The following is a 14,394-nucleotide window of genomic DNA, read 5'->3' on the forward strand; positions in this document are numbered from 1 at the left end:
CACATAATTCGAAGGCTTGGCACAAATTGTTTCTGGGATAAGCCAGTTGTATCCAGGATGGTTGAATGTCTGTTCTAAATCTTTATACTTAATTGTTTCCTTCTGATTCTTCAATCTGAAAGGCTGCTGGACTTGGAAAATATAAAATCGAGGTTCTTGCCCAAGTTTTGTCATTTATTAAAATTTTAAAATAGGGATAATAATATCTCAGATGCTGAGTTGTAAAACTTGAATGAGTTGACAAAAGTACCTTAGAAATTATAAAGTATGATACAGAGGCCTCTAGTACTTTACATCTTGAAATTTGTCTAAGAACTCCTCCTATTAGACATTGAGTTGATCGGACTTAAAATCCTTGGAGATATTTTCATAGGAGACCTTTGAAAACTATGTCCTGAGTTAGGGTTTGCAGGGGCCCTGCTATGCAATAGTTGGTTGATATTTCACCAACAGGCCCTGGTTTGTGCTCAAAGCTAAATTATCTCATGATAGCTACCATGGGGACAAATAATACAAGGAGTGGGTTTACTGGAGGGTGAGTGTTTTTAAAATCATTTTACCGCACAATCAGTTACAGTGAGAGAGAATATCTTCATCACATTACCTCCATTATAACAAACCATGAGAGCCCTGGCTGGCGTGGCTTAGTGTTTAGAGCAGTGATGGTGAACCTTTTGAGCTCAGCATGTCAGCATTTTGAAAAACTCTAACTTACTCTGGTGCCATGTCACACATAGAAAATTTTTGATATTTGCAATCATAGTAAAACAAAGACATATTTTTGATATTTATTTTATATATTTAAATGCCATTTAACAAAGAAAAATCAACCAAAAAAATGAGTTCGCATGTCACCTCTGACACGTGTGTCATAGGTTCGCCATCACTGGTTTAGAGTGTCAGTCTGCATGAACATGTATCCGGGTTTCAGCTTTGATCCCTGGCCACGTGGGAGACAACCAATTGATATTTCATCTCTCTCTCTCTTCCCCCCTCCCTTCTACTCTCTCTAAATATATCCTCGGGTGAGGATTAACAACAATTAAAAAAAAATAAACCACTAGAGAGGAGAAGTATTATTGAGATCAGTTTCATGGTGCGCTCCTCCACCTTCATCGGCAAACTGCATTTCTAATAGTAACGATTATTTTACTCGCCTCAGTGGAAGAAAGGTTATTGAGTATTCTCCAGGTCTCTGGGGGAATCACTATAAAGTGAAGTGCTTTACACAGTAGGTAAACCATAACTCTTACTGACCTTCTTGCCGTTAGAAAAGGCACATCCCATTTAAAGACACATCGCTCCCGTTGTCTGGGGACTGATATTTGAGGAAAGTCACCTATCAGTTATTAAGTAGCTTCTAGACACTTGTGTCCATCATTGGACAGAGAGAGGTCATGTGGCCACTTCTGGTGAGTAGTGACAGATTGGTTTTCAAGGAGACACAAAATCTGAAGTGATTGTTCTTATGCGCACGCACTCCTAGATGAATTGGACTTACCGGACAGTTCAGAAAAAGGGATTCAGGCACCAGTATGTTTGTTCACTTTCTGAATGTGAGTGTGAGAGGCAGATGCCTTGGAATTGACATCTGCCTCCAATTTTAGCTTCTTCAGTTGGAGAAAGAACATAACTGTGAGCCCAACTGTGAGCTCACTGAGGGCAGAGATCTGTAGCTTACCTTTCTGTCTCCTTAGCACCTAACATTTCCTTATCCATTTAACAACGATTTTATCCAAACCAACATTTACTGAGGCCACAGCGCAGACAGGAGCGACAGCCCCTGTCATTGATGTCCCTCCTCCTTTCGCAGCTGCTACCATTGACAAGGTGATGGAGGCAGAAACGCCCTTGGTCCCATGTATCGTGGAAGGAATCCCCCAGGGAAAGACCAGGCTGATCGGGCCCAACCGCCCTGGTGTCCTCAGTCCAGGAGAATGTGAAATTGGCATCAGGCCCGGCCGTATCACAGGAAAGGAAGAATCGGTATCGTGTCCAGGTCTGGCACCCTGACCTATGAAGCTGTTCACCGAGCAACGCACGCTGTTGGACTGGGCACTCTTTGTGCATTGGCATCGGGGGCGATCCTTTTCCCGGGACAGATCTTACTGACTGTCTGGACGTCTTTCTGAATGATCGGCCGCACAAGGCATCAGCCTGGTTGGTGAAAGCGGTGGGAACGCCGAAGAAAATGCTGCCGAGTTTCTGAAGCAACATAATTCAGGTCCCGAGGCCAAGCCTGTGGAGTGCTCATTGCTGGTTTGACGGCTCCTCCCGCCAGGAGAATGGGCCCGTCCAGCGCCATGATTGCGGGAGGAAAAAGTAGGGCAGAGGAAACCACCTCTGCCCTTCAGAGCGCAGCTGGGAGAACCGTCTACAAGGAGTGTGAAAAGAGGAAGATGCCGTGAAAGGAAAAGCAAGAAGTGCCCGAAGCCCGGAATGAATCATTGTATAAAGTGAACCAGCAGCACTTGGCTGCTCTTCTCCTCTGTCCGTGGGCCTGCGCCTGGCCCTGGGCTTCCAGGGCGGTGGGGAGCCAACACAGAGACAGGTTTAGGAAGGTCTGTATTGAGACATTTTCACCTCATTGTGTAACAGGGACAGCCAATGAATCTACCCTTTGATTTGGAAAAAAAAGAAAAGCAAAGCAAAGCTGCTGAATGTGTTCGCTTCTGTTAAGTCCCATAACCATGTTCTTCTCGACATCAATTCTCATTAAAGGTTGGTTGAGCCTAAAGAAAATGCCAGTTTTGCTAATTACTAAAGATATTTAAGGAATAATCTCCATCTTACAATGTTAGATGAAGCATATAAATAGCAGCCAGGATTGATTCATGACCAAAGCAAACTGGAGGCAATCAATCACTGAACTCATTTACTCCAGAGCATTCAATAGAGAAATGTGGTCTAAAATGTGGCAGGTGAGATGGTTTTAGATAATATCCAAAGTGAATATTTAATTTTAATAGTTGTACTTTTTATTTGATTAGAAAAATATTGGTTTTTCTATTTATGGGAATGATATATTTAAATTTAAAAGTCAAGTTGAGCTCTAACTGGTTTGGCTCAGTGGATAGAGTATTGGCCCATGGCCTGAAGGATCCTGGGTTCAATGCCGGTCAAGGGCATGTACTTCAGTTGCAGGCTCCCAGCCCTGGTTGGGGGCATGTGGGAGGCAACCAATCGATGCGTCTCACATCAGTGTTTCTCTCTGTCTCTCCCTCTCCCTTCCATTCTCTCTAATAAAAAAAGTCAGTGGAAAAAATATCCTCAGGTGAGGATTACAAATAAATGAATAAAATAAAATAAAGAAAATAACAATAGCATAGGTGGTAGAAGAATATGGGAGAAAAACAAAGATGGTCCACAAATGACTAACGTATGCAGCACAGACCAACCAGTTATATGGTCACTCAGAAGGGAAGATATTTGACTTCTCAGCCTACTCACAACTTTCATCCAGGGTTTACTATATATCATGCACCAGGCCAAACATTTTACTTGTATCAGCTCTTTTTGTCTTATAACAGTTGCACCCGAGAACCATTCTTTTCTTATTCTTAAGCTAGAGGCCCAGCTCATGAAACTTGTGTGTGGATACGGTCCCTAGGCCCAGCCTGCGATCAGGGCCATCGTCCCCAGCTGCCCGCAGCCGGCCCCCCTGCCACCCATCCCCGGTTCCCTGTTCGCCATTGGTGATCAGAGCTGCTGACCGGGAAAGGGACCAAGAGGTGGTCAGTGTATCTCATAGTGACTGGTCGAGTGGTCATTCTGGTCATTCTGCCATTAGGGTCAATTTGCATATTACCCTTTTATTATATAGGATAGAGGCTCTGTGCACAGTTGGGGGCCAGCCAGCCTGCCCTGATGGGGGCCCTGGATTGGGGTGGGGTCCCTGCTGGGGGGTGGGGCCTATCGGGCTTAAGGGCCACAGTCGTTCTAGTCTCTGGTTGTTCTGGCTGTTCTGCTGTTTTGGTCACTGGGCTTTTATTATATAGGATAGCAGAACTCTGATTTTATTGGGGTGGCAATGACTCCCCATTCAAAGACTACATTCCCAGGTTGCTTTGCAACCAGGAATAGCATATGACTGTTTTGACAGAGGAGCTAAAAATGATGAGCGGAGAAGTTGTGTGGCACTTTTCAGACTGGCTGCTACATGAAGCTAACTCATATGGAAGGGTGCACATTTGTTTTTCCCTTTTCCTCCCTCCTGCTGTCTGGAATGCTGTTGTGATAGCTGGCACTCCAGTAGCCTTCTTGGAAAATGAAGTGAGTTCAAGGATGGATGCCCAGTGCTGGAATGGAGGAATAGAAAGAGAGCAGTACGAGGCCTCGGTGACTATTGAGCTGTACCTCTGCTTGACTGTTCACCTCAGATCTCTTTTTCCTGAGGTAGAAATAAAATTCTATCTTTAAAACTTCCTTTATTTGAGGTTTTTGGTTAAAGCAGCGAAACCACTGATAGAAGGTGAAATATCAATTTGAATATAGGTAACTGTAAACAGAGCTTATGGAAGCTTACACAGAAGTTTATTTTTGTCACATAAAACAGTAAAGATGTGTGTGGCTGTTCAATGGTGCCATTCAGAGACCATGTTCACCTCTGTTCTTCCACACTTACTATGCTGGCATTCATCCTCATGCTTGGTGCCTCATGGCTGCAAGAGGGCTGCTGTAGCTCCAGCCATTATGTCCATACAACAGGCAAGGAGATGCAAAGTTTTGTCATCCCAAGGTATTATCTTTTTATTTGGGGAAGGAATTCCTCCCCAGTAGAATTCTCCCAACATCTCATCATATAGCACTGGTTCTCCTGGATCTATAGTGGGGTCTGCCCCACTGAAATATATTGGGTTCCATTACTAGGGAAGAAGGAAGTGGGGAGAGACTGGCTAGGCCATGGGCAGTGAGGAAACAAAGCCTCAGAGTTGAGGTGACATGCCAATTATTACACAGGGCCTTTGGTCTCCAGGACACAGAAGAACAAGGTTTTGAATGAAGCTCAAACCCTCAAACCTGGGGTCTTAACCACGTTGACAAACTTCTCTCAGAAAGACCTTAAACATCATTGCATTCCCTTATCAAGTTTTTAGATTCTGTTAGAGATTTTATACAGAATCCAGGTTAAATGGCAGGTAGAGCCAGAGAGACCTGAAAAATCTCTTTCAAATTAAGCTTCCAGTGCTGCTCTGGTAGAACCTTTGAAATGATGAAAATGTCCTATGTTATGCTGTCCAAGACGGTAGTCAGTAGTCACAGATATTGAGGACCTGAAATATGGCATTATTATATGTCAACTAGAGGCCTGGTGCACGAATTCATGTACCATGGGGTCACTCATTCTGGCCTGCAGGACTGGGCTGAAACCAGCTTTCTGACAGCCCCTGAGGGGTTCCAGATTGCGAGAGAGCGCAGGCCAGGCTGAGGGACCCCACTGGTGCACAATCGAGCCTGGGGAGGGACACGGGAGGTTAGCCATCTGGGGAGGGACAGTGGGAGGGCTCTAGGGCATGTCCAGCCTGCGCTCAGTTCCGATTGGCCAGACCCCAACAGCAAATTAACCTACCGGTTGGAGTGTCTGCCCCCTGGTGATCAGTGCATGTCATAGCGATGGGTTGACCAGTTTACTGCCCCCTGGTGGTCAGTACATGTCATAGCAAGTAGTTGAGCAGCCTTAGCATATCATTAGCATATTATGCTTTGATTGGTTGAACAGCTGACTGGTCGACCAGGCACTTAGCATATTAGGCTTTTATTAATAGGATATAATAGAGGCTAATAAACTGAATTTTAAAATTTTATTTAATTTCAATTAAAATAGCCACATGTAGCTGCAGAACCTCAAAATGTCAGTTCCCAGAATACACCCACTCCCCAAGTGCTAAGAATCAACACCCTCTCTGCCCAAATAGATATTTTTGTTTTTAAGAATTAATGGCCCACTGTTGCTTTTCATGAAGTGGTGTTAAAGGCCAGCACAGGTAATTATTTTATTTAAAAAAGCTCAGTGTGGACATAGTCATGTTATAAAAGGATTGAGCTGTGAATAATACTAATTTATGGAGCCCCAAGTTTACTTCATAGTAAGTCAGGCTTGCTTGTCTGAAGTTCCAGGAGGACAGAGCTTTGAGCCAACATAAGAAGAAAGGTCTGGTAAGCAGAGCTGGTCCGCTGTGGCACAGGGTAGCAGGAAGAGGTACTGAGCCTCCCATTAGTCCCTACGCAGGACTGCTCATACCACCCTCGATACAAAAGCCCATGATAACTTTCCTGAGCCAGTAATCACTTCGGATCGTTAGTCTCCAGAACACAGCTTAAATGCTTTGCCCTAAGATCATGTCCAAAGAGATGAAGGTATTTTAGGATATGTCCTGTTCATGGATCTCATATGGAAGTCTCAAGAAAATCCAGTAAATCCCATCAGCTTTTCATCTCCCATAATACCAGACTCTGCTCCATTCTGTGTAAGCCATCACTCAGAGCAAAGGAGCATGCTCCAATGCAAATTGAACTTGTAACTGGAATGGGAGCTCAGTTCTAATTTGCAAACATAGTCAGCATTTTTTTTTTTAAAGGGCTACTGAGATATGTATGTTGATGCCTGGGCAAAGCTCCTCATACAATATACAAGACCTTAGATGACAAATGATATAGTATGGGAGTTGTTAATGGTGTCTGTGCTTAAAACTATTAATGATTATTCAGGAAACCCAAAAACTAAAGTTGAAAACTTTCTGTGCCCTCTACCTTAAGATTAAGAAACAGATGGCCATCTCTAGAGCTCTCTGTTTCCTGTAGTTGCGAGTGAATGCAGCCACAGGAGCCTATTTTATGCTAAAAGCTCCTCTGCTAGATGTAATCTTTCCATACCTGTGGAAAAACGAATAAAATGAGAAAGACCCACTCGCTCTGACCTTGGCTCTCAGACGGATGATGCACCTAAAACAGTTTTCTTTTCTCCCTGACGGGCGCTAATTCCAAAACGACAGCACTCTAGCCTTTTGACAGTTTCATTCTTAAGGTTTGTGTAGAAAACGAGGATGCCTGACCCCAACCGTGAATTTCCTTGGTGTTGACCTTGGGCCAAGTAGAATGCACGAGAGGGCTTGTTAGATATCAGAGTGAAAAACGGAGAGGGATTTAATATTATTTCAAGATAGTTTATTGTAGAGGCATGGTCCTACTTTATTTTTCAGTGTAAGAACTTCCTAATTCTACACATTTATTCCAGTGATGGACAAGCTTCCTGTTGTTATAAAGGAAAAACAATCTATAGAAAGAAAAACACATAGCTTTGAGATGGGGAAAAGAGGGAGAGGAGAAATAATAGAAGAGCCACAGGCTTAAAGAAAGAAGACTTCTGGCGGTGTCAAAAACGGACATATGATCCAGGCAACTCACTTCATCCTGCTATGCCGCAGTTTCTCCATCTTTAAAAAAATATATATTTTACTGATTTAAGAGAGGAAGGGAGAGGGAGAGAGAGAAAAAAACACCAATGATGAGAGAAAATTATTGATCCGTTACCTCCTGCATTCCCTCCCACCCCTCCCCGCTCCCCAGGCCACTGACGATTGAGCCTGCAACCCAGACATGTGCACTGACCAGGAATCGAACTGTGACCTCTTGGTTCATAGGTGGACACTTTTTCACAGATGGAGAAACTGAGCCACACTGGCTGGGCAGTTTCTCCATCTGTGAGGGAGGAGGAGCTTGTTCTAGATCTGCAACCGAGACTCCAGACCAGCATTATTATTACCACCTGGGGCGGGCAGTTTCTCCATCTGTGAGGGAGAAGCTTATTCTAGATCTGCAACTGTGACTCCAGACCAGCATTATTATTACCACCTGGGGAGCTCGTGCAAGTCTGAGAGCAGCTGTGAGAATCCCATTAAAGAGGCTCTGGTCTCAGAGTCCAGAGCTAAGCTGCAGGACAAGCCCAATATCTCGAGCTTCCTGTTCTCCGAGGTGGCTTCCAGAGGGTAAGTCTACGATTCTAAGGTTCTACCTGATTTCGTACCTGTGTCAGCTTAACACTCTCTGCACCTTAGCAATCGGTTTATGTTTTGAGTGCCAGGGTACCCTGTAAAAACCTCCCAACGGTGAGCTCGGGGTGTAGGTCCAGAGAAGCTAGTGTTTGCATTAGGAGTATTCAGCGAGTGAGTGAGTGGCGTTGCAGGTAAAGGAACGTTCCCGTTGGCTGTCAACTCCTGCTTGTGGTCTTGGGTTTTTCTGGTCTCACCCCAATGGAGACAGTGTCGCCAAACATGATGAACAGGGGCTCTGGCTTCAGGCTGCCTGCTTTCGACTTGAGCTCCCTCACCGCCAGCCTTGGGTAAGTGACTTTCTGTTTCAATCTTACCTACCACTGGGGGACACACAGTTTCTTCTTTGTAGAGCTGTTGTGAGGATTCAGAAGATACAGTTCATGTAAACATGCGCATCACTGTGGCTTGTGTGTAGTAAGCACTTGATAAATGTGAAGAGCATGATGAATGTTAAGTCTGCTTCTCAGTATTCGGCAGCTTTCCAATAAGGGTGGGGATGTTTTCTCATAACAGGTAATGTATGCAGGACATGCAAAGGTAACATCTTTGCGAAGTTATTTTATATTCGGGGAGTATCTTAGATATGCAATAATGGCCCAGCGGGTCAATGAAGTCAAAGAGAGTAAGGAGTCAGATGGTATCATAATCTCAAAGAGAGGAGGAGCCAGCCGGCACAGCTAGTTCCTTCCACAGTGTTACCTCTCTGAGTACATCTCTCACCTCCCCACAGTGCCGAATCCCACCTTCATTCTCTTGGGTCACGTCTCTAGTTCACTGAGCTCTGACCAGGAGGCTTCCCCTATTAGTTGGGACTCCTGTTATGTGCCAGAGCCACCCCCATAACTTCCCATTTGTAGCGCTTGTTACTGTTGAAATAATGTGTTCGTGGTTTGTCCTCATTTGGCTGTAAGCTCCTCGTGGGCCAGGGCCAGGCTTGTTAGTCATATGTTAATGGATTAGCCCAGTTCTTGGTTTGAATGCAGTTGTTCAGAATCTGCCCCCTCCCCATGCCACCCCGATGCCTTGGCACAAATGTGTGTTCTGAGGGGTGACGGGTGTGCTGGGTTATTGAGTGCTCTGCCGTTGGGGAGCCCAGGCAGGAAGAGAGATTGCCAGGGGTCTGGGGCAGTCTCCCCCACCTCTAGCGGCTTCTTCTGTTCACTCCCATGTGAAATAAAATTGTGCAGGTGTGCTAGGAAGTTAACAAGATTGGTAAGTTCTGCCTGGTGTGGCATAGTTAGTTGGAGCGTCATCTTTTACACGAAAAGGTGGAGGATTCGATTCCTGGTCAGAGCACATACCCAGGTGCAGGTTCGATCCCTAGTTGGAGTATATGCAGGAGGCAGCTAATCGATGTTTCTCACATGGGTGTTTCTCTCCCTCTCCTTTCCTCTCTCTCTGATATCAATGAAAACATGTCCTCAGGGGAGGATTAAAACAATTAATAAAAAAAAGGTTGGTAAGTACTACAGTATTTGCTGGGTGGATGGAATAATAACTATGTAGATGGATGGATAAATGGATGTCCCAATCCATGAGGAATAATGCTGATGTGTTGGACAGTGTAATAGAATCAAAGAAGTAGGTGGGACTATCACAGAGCAGACCCACGGCCCCTGAAGTAGGACACAACAAGCTGCGTTGATTGCTGGCTAAGCAAGGGAGACTCAGACCCCTTAGGAAAAGTACTTCAGTTTCATCAAATAGAAAGGAGAGCTCAATCTAGCCTGAGAGAGAGGTTTTGTCTAAGTAGGATGCAAGTCTGTGTGTCAAGATCTGATTGGATCCAAAGTGGCCTGTGAGTTCTCTGTCAACATAGGCTGTTATTCAGTTTCTGTCATTGACCCTGAGAACATAGTCCTCAATCAGGTCCAGGAGGGTTAGTGAGCTCTCGGTCATTCACAGGCGACAGTACCCACGCCTATTCCAGCTACTGGGTGTCCTTGTCACGCCGTACCACTGTGAGGAATCCCTCCCTACTAGCTCCAGTGTAACTTGACCAATCATTTCAGCAAAATGGCCAAATGGTGTTGGTTGAAGGAAGGTGATTCTTATTCATTTATTACTCCTCGTTAAGACAATCACAAGAAAACATCGTGTATTGTGTTACTTGTTGCCTTAAGAGTCCAGGTTAGGAAAATGGGTTGCAGGGTGTCAAGTGAGTCAAGATTTCAGAGATTTAATATCCAAACAGGACTGGTGTGAAACGGAGGGCAAGACCGTTTCCAAGACCTCCTCGCCCACTATTCCCTGTTTCGTATCTGACATCATTTCCTCAACGCCTAACAGCCTTCAAGGGCCATATATTTGCAAAAGGGCCTTCCTATGGATTCCAACTCTGCCTGAAGATGTCTGTACTATGTTTGGTCGAGAGGCTGGGGGGTAGCACACCTTATAAGATATATTAAATTTGTTTATTTAGGGTTTTAAGTGCTTGTACTGTAGGTACTTAGGTGCTGGTATAAGTACGGAGTTTGGCTGAGGCCTATTTGATTGTGACGTAAATCATGAAATAATGAATGATAAGACCCCAAAGATATTACATATGAGGAAATTTCTCCTCCTTCCTCAGGTGCGTTGCCATGGTGACTGCGGGGTGTGTGTACCAGCAACGAGCTCTGGAGGAAATAAGGGGAAATGTTGTAATATTGGGACTCAGAAAAATTTGTGAAATGGCTACTCTGATGGGTTTGGGCTACCACGTGCCCAGTTAAAATTTACAGGGTTTCTGTCCCATCTGTGATGGCTTGAGGGGTCATAGCTGTGGCAGAAAATGGATTCTGGACCTCTTCCCAACCATCACAACAAAAATGAGTAGATTTGGGACAGAATTGTAAACCCAGCCATGCTCTCGTGTCACTCACAGGAGCAGGAACTGAACTCCACATTCAGGGTCATTATTCTGCCCTCTCCCTTCTGCGGAAATGTAGTTCTTGCTGGTGGAAAGGACCTGACAAAGAATGAGGACAGCTGCCCGTCATCTCCTAGGGGCGGGACATCAGAGAGGTGAGCCTGCCACATGCAGATAAAACTTTTCTGGCCAGAAACTTAATGGGGGGGTCGGGGGTGGTGGTGGTGGCGGCGGGCAGGAAGTATAATAAATAGAGCACAAGTCAAAGGAGGAGCAGCAAGAGAACATGATTTTGGGGTGTGTGTTTGTGAACCCAAACAAAGTCAGATGTGAGAATGAATTGAAAACGTCTTTCCAGAATGAGAGAAAGCAAAGCAATTCAGAGAAAGAAAGTGACAAAGGCAGAATCGAACCTCCACCTAATAACTTCTTGTTATTATCTAACTTGATTCTTCTTGGAGCTCAAAGTGCTTTCGGCCGTTCTGTCTGAAATTGTTTGTTCAATTAAAGAAGTAACATGAAGACTGCTTATCTCCTCGGAGTGCTAAGCCACATGCTGAAGGCAGACAAGGGGGAGGATTATTTATAATATTCTGTCAGCCAAGTTGCTAAACTTGTTTACCCTTGCTTTGGTTCTTAGTCAGTGGCTCCACATGTATGTGGAGGAGGGGGATCAAACTGGGGAAACAATTTCTTGATTCTTGTTCATTTGTATTGCTGTCCTTCCTTCTCTTTATTCTTCATACTGTTCTCATTCCACTGTTAAAGATCAAAATAACATCCCCACTGATTTGACAGATCTGTTTTTATAAATAGTGAGTATAAAGATGAGGATGTATTGCTAAGAATATGGTATGTTCTGGTCTCTTCCTAGATACCCTCCACCAATTTATTATTCGGTATAGTCTAATCCCCTGAGTTTCTGATTCAGTAAATGAGGACGGAGTCTACTTTGCATTTTAAATAAGCACCCCACGTAACCCTACTGCAGGTAGTCCAAAAAACATGCTCGAAGACCTATTGGCAAATGTCTGTGCTAGGCCCTGATGTCAGACAATGGCTTGAATCTCGGCTTTCCCACTGTCTGGCTGTGTGACGTTGGGCAAATTACTTGATGTCTCTGTGCTTGTTTCCCCTTGTGGAAAAGGGGTAATGTTAGTGTCTACCTCAGAGTTGTATTTAATGAAATGATGCAGAAAAACATATTTAGTACAGTGTGTGACACAGAATAAACCCTCAATATGTGACAGTTGTCATTTTTTTGCTGTTGATAATGTCCTTGATCATCTCTTCTTTGAGCCTTTTTAGAGTAAGGTACAAGGAAGGAGAGGGGATGTGATTGGCTTAAGCAAAAGGGGAATATGTTGGTCCAACTCAGCGATTTTCAACCCTTTTCATCTCATGGCACATATAAACTCATTATTAACCTTCTGCAGCAGACCAAAAACATATTATATTTTTGCTGATCTGACAATAACAAATAGGTATAATTTTGATTCATTCACACCAGACGGCTATTGTTGTGTTGGCTGTTGTTATATATATATTTGACAATCTAAGGAAAAAGAGGTCAGTGCCCCTGACTAAGTAGTTAGGTATTGCATGTGCTAACAATTCTTGCAGCACACCAGTGGAAAATCACTGGTCTACGTAAATGGCACAGATTCTTGGCTGGACCAAACTTTAGTCCGGCTCCTGAAGCCCATCTGTGCATCTCCTTGTAAAATCCAGTTTCAGCAACAACTCTGCAAGTCAGTTTAGCGAGAGAGCCCCACCTTCCGCATCTGACCACCCCGATACCTGATCAGGTTCCTCATCCTGCACCCACCCCTCCCCACTCCCAGCCAGTCCTGTTTTCAGCAAGAATCCTCTTACATGGGTTTAACCAGAATTCCCCTTACCCCTGATTTTCACTTTTACTAATTTTTCCACCCCCTTCCCCATTTGATTTTTGGTTGTAAATCCCTACTTGGCCCGCAGTATTCAGAACAGAACCCCGTTCTATACTAAGGTCTCATTTCCCAGTTGCAGCAGTTCCTGAATACTATCTGCTTTTACCTCTTCACCCAGGGTCTAGCCCTGGGTTTTCTTTGATATAAGCTGTGGCAATGGCAGGTGTAGAGGTGGCCTTGGTGATTGGAGATGGGGACGGGTGCACTGTTTAAATCCACTTCTCCTCTTAGCATCTTCCGTGTAGCATCATCTTGCTTCTGTTCCAGATGAGGCCCTTCTTGTGCAGGGAAATGTGCCCTCGGAGAGCGCCAGGCTGTTGTTCCCATAGCGCGTGGCCGGAGAAACTGTGACCAGCTCTGGCCAGAAAAATGGGAGGAAGGACTGATCAGCTCAGCTGAGATCACATGCCCGGACCAGCCTTGGTTGTACCTGGGTCATGTGTATAGCTTCTTATCAGAAGGTGGGGGAGCTATGGTGGGCAAAGACCTTTAGACACTCCCCACCCCTTTGGTCTGCTTCTCTGCCTCCCTGTAATTCGTACAGCCCGGTCCCCATAGGTATCTCATAGGCTGTTGGGACCCAGTGAGATCCACACAGGCACAGCCCCGGGCCTCACGGAACCTGCAGTCTGGAACAGAAGTCGGCCTTCAGAGCGAGGGGGTGAAAGACATGATTGCTGTAATCTTGGCCTTCCTCCTGAAACCTGAGGAAACAGTATAACAATACACAGGAGAATGTGAACTGGAAAATGAGAGTTGAATAAATGAATGAACTCAGAGGAGGCATGAATACATGCTAGGCATAGAAACTCGGAGATTCTTAGAGTCATGCTGGATTCCGCACCCCATCCTCCCCATCACCAGTGATGAAGAATTAATTCTAGGCCTGGCCCACATGGCTCAGTTGCTTGGGCATCGCCCTATGCACCAGGAGGTTGCCGGTTCCATTCCCAGTCAGGGTACATACCCGGGTTGCAAGCTTGATCTCTGGTAGAGGGTGTGTAGGAGGCAGCCTATTGATGTTCTCTCTCACATCAATGTTTCTCTCTTTCCCCCTCTACCTCCTCTCTCTCTAAACATCAATGAAAAAAATATTTTAAAAAAAGAATTTATGCCACAGTCATCAGTGGTTTAGGTGGGTCTGGCTCAGTTAATCTGACTCCTTTGTAGATTTCCTCAGACATTTAGAACCCAAATTCCTTATTTTTATTTCTGCTTTTAAAATGGGATGGGCTCGAACCCGCAGTCACCAGCAAGCGCCTCAGATTATTAACAATGCCAGCTAATACTCATCGAGCACTTACTGTTGTAGGTGTGTCATGCGGATTATTTCATTCGATCCTCTCAATGTTCCTGTGAGGTCGGGATGTTATCTTCTTTGCACAGATAAGAAAACAGGTGCAGAGAGCCCAAGGGACTGTTGCGTTTGTTAAAGGCACACAGCATGCTTGGCTCAGTGCTGCGGTTTTCATAGTGTTGAGTCTCTGAATTCTTATAGTGATACGAAGCGGTTGGCACTGTTTTCACACCGGGTTAAAGA

General features: G+C 44.9%; 1 pseudogene; it reads left to right on the top strand.

The window, feature by feature from the left end:
• The window catches only part of LOC102769521, a 69,346-nt pseudogene extending 66,938 nt beyond the window's left edge, over window positions 1-2,408 (top strand).
• The last annotated feature ends 11,986 nt before the right edge of the window (window positions 2,409-14,394 follow it).

This window comes from Myotis davidii, unplaced genomic scaffold, assembly GCF_000327345.1.
Source record: "Myotis davidii unplaced genomic scaffold, ASM32734v1 scaffold18, whole genome shotgun sequence".
Taxonomy (NCBI): Eukaryota; Metazoa; Chordata; class Mammalia; order Chiroptera; family Vespertilionidae; genus Myotis; species Myotis davidii.